Source organism: Octodon degus, unplaced genomic scaffold (genome assembly GCF_000260255.1).
Source record: "Octodon degus isolate 3935 unplaced genomic scaffold, OctDeg1.0 scaffold00122, whole genome shotgun sequence".
NCBI classification, from domain to species: Eukaryota; Metazoa; Chordata; class Mammalia; order Rodentia; family Octodontidae; genus Octodon; species Octodon degus.
Genome location: NW_004524698.1, coordinates 8,626,377 through 8,632,575, shown reverse-complemented (window position 1 = coordinate 8,632,575; position 6,199 = coordinate 8,626,377). Strand labels below are relative to the sequence as shown.

The window sequence follows — 6,199 nt, the reverse complement described above, 5'->3', positions numbered from 1 at the left end:
TCTCTCTCTCTCTCTCTCTCTCTCTCTCTCTCTCTCTCTCTTCCTCTCTACTCTCATGTGATGTAGCAAAAAGGTGGCCACCTACAAACCCAGAAGAGAGCCTTGCAAATGATACAGGGAGAAAAACTGATCTCGGGTGGGTGACCTCCAAATGATATAGGGAACCTCTAAATGACATAGGGAAAAATGATCTCCCGACCTGACTGCACAAGTTCGTGTTCTCTAAAACCAAAGAATGAATTTTAGGAACAAACAGAGGTTATGAGCAGAATATATTTATTGAGGGAAAAAAAGCTCCTGTCTGAGAGAGGGACAGGAAGGGAGCCTGAGCGGGTAGTTCCCCAAAAGCTGTCTCTTCCAGGGACTTTTTTAGAGGAAAACCATGCAGTGAGGTGGGTCTAAGGTGGTGGAGAAGACATGGGAACTCGCTTAGGTGGGCATGAGGTGGGACAAAACTTTGGTCAACCAATGAGATTACAAGCACCATTGCTCAGGTAAAATTGATTAAATCCAGGACCAAATAAGGAAGCAAGTCACATAGCAAGGAGGCATGAATATGGGACAGGGTCTCTTCCTGTTGGGCTAGTAACTCATTTGGGCTCTTTCAAGGTGTTTGATACCTATTTAGAATATCAATTCCTGATGCCCATCCCTAGGGAAGTATGTAGCTGTGTTTCCTCTTTTTGTCTTGGTCTTCAGGTCTGGCCCATATGGGAGTGTCTGTCTCTTCCCAGTTGCAAGGTCACCTTGTCTTCCATCTTGTCTCCTTTAGGGCCTGACCCTGTCTAACTTCCTATAATATTTCCAATTTGGCTGCCTGCAACACTAGGACCCAAATCTGTCAGCACATTAACTTTGGACTTCTAGACTCTAGAACTTGGAGAAAGAAGTGTCTGTGCTTAAGTCCTCATAGGGCTCAGATGTAAAGTGAACCATTGGGTTCATCCACTTAGTGCTGTAGGAGGCGGGGCCTAGCTGAAGGTGAGTCACCAGAGATGTAACCTGGAAAAAGATTTTTTTTTTTTTTTTTGTCCTTTTGAGACAGGGTTTCACTATGCAGTTCAGGCTGGCCCTGAACTCACTATGTAGCCCAGGCTGGCCTCAAACTCACAGCAGTCCTCGGGCCTTAGTCTCCCTAATGCTGAAATTACAGCCAAAAAGGATATTCTTGTCCCAGCTGTTCCCCTCTCTCCCTGCTTCCTGGCTACTGTAATTGAGCACCTTTTCTTCTGCCATGCCACTTGGCCATCCTGTTTCTGCCTCAGAGCCAGCCGACCATGGACAGAAACTATGAGTCCTTTAAATTTCAGGTATCTAATTAAATAATTAATTAATTAGTTTCAGAGGTCAGCTCTATTGTCCCAGTGATGGGAAGCTGACTTAGACACTCCCTACGTATAGAGTTCTGTCCGGCAGCCTGAGCTCAATAAGGCATCTCCTAGCAGCCTTCCCACCATATCCCATCCTCTTTCTCCATTTGCCCCTACTTCCTGTTATATTGCCTGCCTATGGCTGCTTCCTCTGCTTAGAGCTTACCTTAGACATCTAATTCACAACTGCCTATCTCCAGCATCAGTCCTTTGTGTCTCTTCTTTTTGGTTGCAGGGTCATGTAGGGGGATAACTGCTCAGGTGCCTGCCTCAGGCCTTTCCTGGGATGCAATGGGTGGGTGGCAATGGTTCAAAACATCCTGGGGACAAACACTGTTTGCAGTTCAAGGGTAACTGGGTTTCTGAGCAGTGGAGTCCTGTGAAGCCAGCTTCTGAATGTCTGACATTCCACCTCTATTTTGTGAATACTGTGTAGGGGGTGGGGGAGAGACAAGGTCTTACTATGTAGCTGAGATTAGCCTTGAACTGACAGTGATCCTCCTACCTCAGCCTCAGAAGTGCTGGGATTACAGGTGTGCACCATCATGCCTGGTTCTAAACTCTCTAAATGGGTTTTGGCCAGCCGTTGTTGCATGACAAATCACCTCCAGACATAGGGAAACAGACAACAACACTGTTTTTCTGATGACGGGTCCTATGGGTTAGGAATTCAGAAAAGGTTCCATGTGATCTTGTCTACTCCTTCGTGTGCAGAGCAGCCTTGCTGGACAGCTGCAAGTCCACACTCGCCTCTCACAGGCTTGGGCTCCCTCACAGTGCTATGAGCCCAGAAGGCAGACCTCCTCCAAGGCAGCACAGGGAGCTCTGGTGAACACAGAGCCCACGTGGCCTCTGGTAGCGTCCTCCAGTACTTCTCTGTGTCCTGAGTGGAAATCACAGACTGCCTTGACTGCTCTGTGGCCACCCAGCAGTTTTAATGTTTAGGGGATTTATTTATTTTTATGAGACAAGGTTTCACTATGAAGTTCAGGCTGCCTTGAACTCACTTTATAGCCCAGGCTGGCCCGAGACTTCAAACAATTCTCCTGCCTCAGGCTCCTGAGTGCTGGGATTACAGTTGTGTGCTACTATGCCTGGCTAATTTAGGTGGTTTAGGTTGTTGCCCCAACACAAAAGAAATCAGTTCTATCAATTTTTAAAAAATGTATTTAGTTCAGGGTCTACGGGGGTCTCACTACACAGACAAGACTCATAGTGATCCTCCTGTTTTCAGCCTCCCAAGCGCTACAATTACAGGCACATGCCTCCACACCCAGTCTCAGTCACTGTCTCAGGGTGCCCTGGGGGTGTGGTGGCACCCTGGGGATCAAACCCTGGCCTCGGGGCCTGCCTAAGCAGGCACTGTGGTCCACTGAGCTATGTGGCCAGCCCTTCTATCAAATTTCTTAAATTCTCAGAAATACATACTTGGACACCCTGGCTGCAGACAGACTGAAGCAGTAGAACATCTCTCTTCTTTCACTGTCTGTTGGTGAGGTCACACTGCAGCCCACACAGTAGTAATTTCACTTAATAAATGCTTCAGGGGCCCAGGAGATGGCTCAATGGAATAAGTGTTTCCTTGGCAAGCACAAGGGCCTGAGTTCAATCCCTGGTTCTGCAAAACAAACAAACAAACAAACAAACAAACAAACTAATAAATGCTTCAGGTGACCCCCATAGAGGTGAGTGCTTCTTGCTTTAGAAACTTAACTGATATATTCTCGGACAATTTTGGGGTCCTATGTGGGAACTTTCTTTCTTGTGCTTTTATGGCAACCCCAAATATGGGTTTGGGCAAAACACCTTTGGTAGCCAAACCTAGAAGTCAAACAGCATGTCACCCTCTCATAGTCAAGGGACATAAGTAGTCATAGGGCCACACAGATTCTAGAGGCTACATGCTCTTCTTGATGGGAGGAATGTGGAAGGGATTTTGGTCACCATGGGAAGAAAGAAGTCCTTCAGTCTGGAAAGGAGGAACAGTGGGGGCTGACTGAGAAGGGGAGAGAGGGAAAGAGAGGAGAAATGGGAGGGAGAAAGAGAATGAGAGGGAAAAAGAGAGAGAGAGAGAGAGAGAGAGAGAGAGAGAGAGAGAGAGAGAGAGAAACAGAGTAGTAAGGGGAGGGGGAGTAGTTACTGTCAAGGGCCTGGGCTGTGGAAGGGAACCCTGGCATTTGCTGGTCACCATCCTCTTTCATCTCTATGGAGTCTGCAACCCATGTCAGGTGTCACTCCTGGCCTTGGATTCCTGGTTATCTCAGTAGTATGATGTTTAAGACTGACCTTGAAGATGTCTGCCATATAAGCCCATGTCCATAGGTGGCTCAGATCCAGCCAGAGGGGCCAGGTGGCAGTAGGAAGCAGAAGGACAAGTGAGGAAAGATGAAGGAAAGCTGGCTGAATTTGCACCTCAGTTCCCTTCCCCAAGACCGGGGCACCCTTTTTCCTGCCTATCATAGGCTGTATCAGCTTCTCACTACAACAAAATGCCTGAGCTCAGCTTCTCACGAAAGTTTATCTGCTGACAGCTGTGGAAGGGCAAGTCTTCATCTGTCAATTTGGGCCTCTAGAGAGGGCAGCACTTCATGTGCAAGAGGGCCTATTAGAGAAAGTGCTCCTATCTTGTTATTTTAAATATATATATTTAGAGGCTGGGTCTTGCTGTTGCAATTCCAGCTGGCCTTGTGCTCACTTTTGTAGCCCCCGCAAGGCGTGGGGATGAGAATGAGCTTGGGCCTTTGTGCTTGCCAGGTAGGCGCCTAAGCTAAATTGCTAAATTGCCCATGCTGGAATCAAATTTGTGATCCTGGGGCTGGAGAGATAGCTCAATAGAATAAGTGCTTGCCTGGTAAGTACAAGGGCTTGAGTTCAATCCCCAGTGCCACCAAAAAAAAAAAAAAAAAAAAATTGTGATCCTTCTGCCTCAGCCTGCTAGAATACTGAGATTATGGGCATGCAACACCATGCCTGACTTTTTCTCAAAAAATTACTAGGTAGCAAATGTAGGGCCTCTTGCATACTAGACAAGCACTCTACCACTGAGCTAAACCCCAAATCCACTAGATAGCACTTTTTAAAAAATGTGTTTAGTACAGGGTCTACAGGGTCTCACTGCATAGATTGAATTTGTAGTGATCCTCCTGTTTTCAGCCTCCCAAGTGCTGGGATTACCAGTGTGCACCACCACGTCCAGTCTCAATCTCAGTCTCAGCATGCCCCAGGGGCAGGGCTGGCATGGCAGTCCTGGGGATTGAACCCTGGGCCCCTGTGTCTGCCTAAGGAGGCGCTTTAATCCGCAGAGCTACTTAGTGGGCCTAGACCACTGAGCTGAGCTATCTCACCACCCCCCACCCTTTTTTTTTTTAATCATTTATATATTTATTTGGTACAGGGTCTCCTTAACACAGCTCTGTCTCGTAGTTATCCTCCTGTCTGAGCTTCCCCAGTGCTAGAATTTCAGTTGAGTGCCACCATGCCCAGTTCAGTGGCCAGCTCAGCACTGGGCTGGCATGGCATGCGGTACTGGGGATTGAACCCAGGTCCTTGTGCTTGCCAGGCAGGTGCTTAGACCACCAAGTTATCTCCCCAGCCCAAAACTTAGCATCATTTTCATATGTGAAAATAATTGCAAAATTGAACACCACATACCCTCATCCTGTGTGGTTTCTCTGTGTTAGTGGCAACTTGGGCATGTTGCTACCAACCAGCCTAAAGACTTCATTCAGATTCCACCTGCTTTGTACAAGGTCCTTTACCTGTTCCAGGGTCTAATCCAGGCTACCACATTGCATTGCGCAAGACACCAGCTTTTATCCACCAGGTTGGGGAAAATAAGATATTTGCTAACAGACAGTGCTGGTGAAGAAGCTGAGGGAAACAGGCCCTGTCATACACTGCTGGGGAACAGGGCGCAGTGTGGCAATAGCGATCACACCCACAGATTTTGTCACAGTCGCACGTGGACACCAGAAAGTAACCCACACATACTTATTGCAGCATTCTTTAAAATAGTAGAAGGCTGCTCTCTTTTGTGGCTCCTGGGAGGCGATCGGTAGCTTCGGCATGAAGCTGAACATCTCCTTCCCAGCCACTGGCTGCCAGAAACTCATCGAGGTCGATGATGAACGCAAGCTTCGCATGTTCTATGAGAAGCGCATGGCCACAGAGGTGGCCGCTGACTCCCTGGGTGAAAAGTGGAAGGGTTACGTGGTCCGAATCAGCGGTGGGAACGACAAGCAGGGCTTCCCCATGAAGCAGGGCGTCCTCACCCACGGCCGTGTGCGCCTGCTGCTGAGTAAGGGACACTCCTGCTACCGACCGCGGAGGACCGGGGAGAGAAAGCGGAAATCCGTCCGAGGCTGCATCGTGGACGCCAACCTCAGCGTTCTCAATCTGGTTATTGTAAAGAAAGGAGAGAAGGACCTTTCTGGGTTGACCGATACTACCGTGCCTCGGTGCCTAGGGCCCAAAAGAGCTAGCAGAATTCGCAAACTTTTCAATCTGTCTAAGGAAGATGATGTCCGCCAGTATGTTGTCAGGAAGCCCTTGAACAAGGAAGGTAAAAAACCCAGGACTAAAGTCCCCAAGATCCAGAGACTTGTTACTCCACGTGTCCTTCAACACAAACGCCGCCGTATTGCACTGAAGAAGCAGCGCACTAAGAAAAACAAGGAGGAGGCTGCAGAGTATGCTAAACTTCTGGCCAAGAGAATGAAGGAAGCCAAAGAAAAACGCCAGGAGCAGATTGCCAAGCGACGCAGGCTGTCATCTCTGAGAGCTTCTACTTCCAAGTCTGAGTCCAGTCAAAAGTGAAATGCTTCAGTAAC

The 6,199-nt window shown here is 48.2% G+C and overlaps 1 pseudogene; it reads left to right on the top strand.

Annotated features, from left to right (window-relative positions):
- Positions 1 to 5,409: 5,409 nt before the first annotated feature.
- Positions 5,410 to 6,199, top strand: LOC101569125 (annotated as a pseudogene).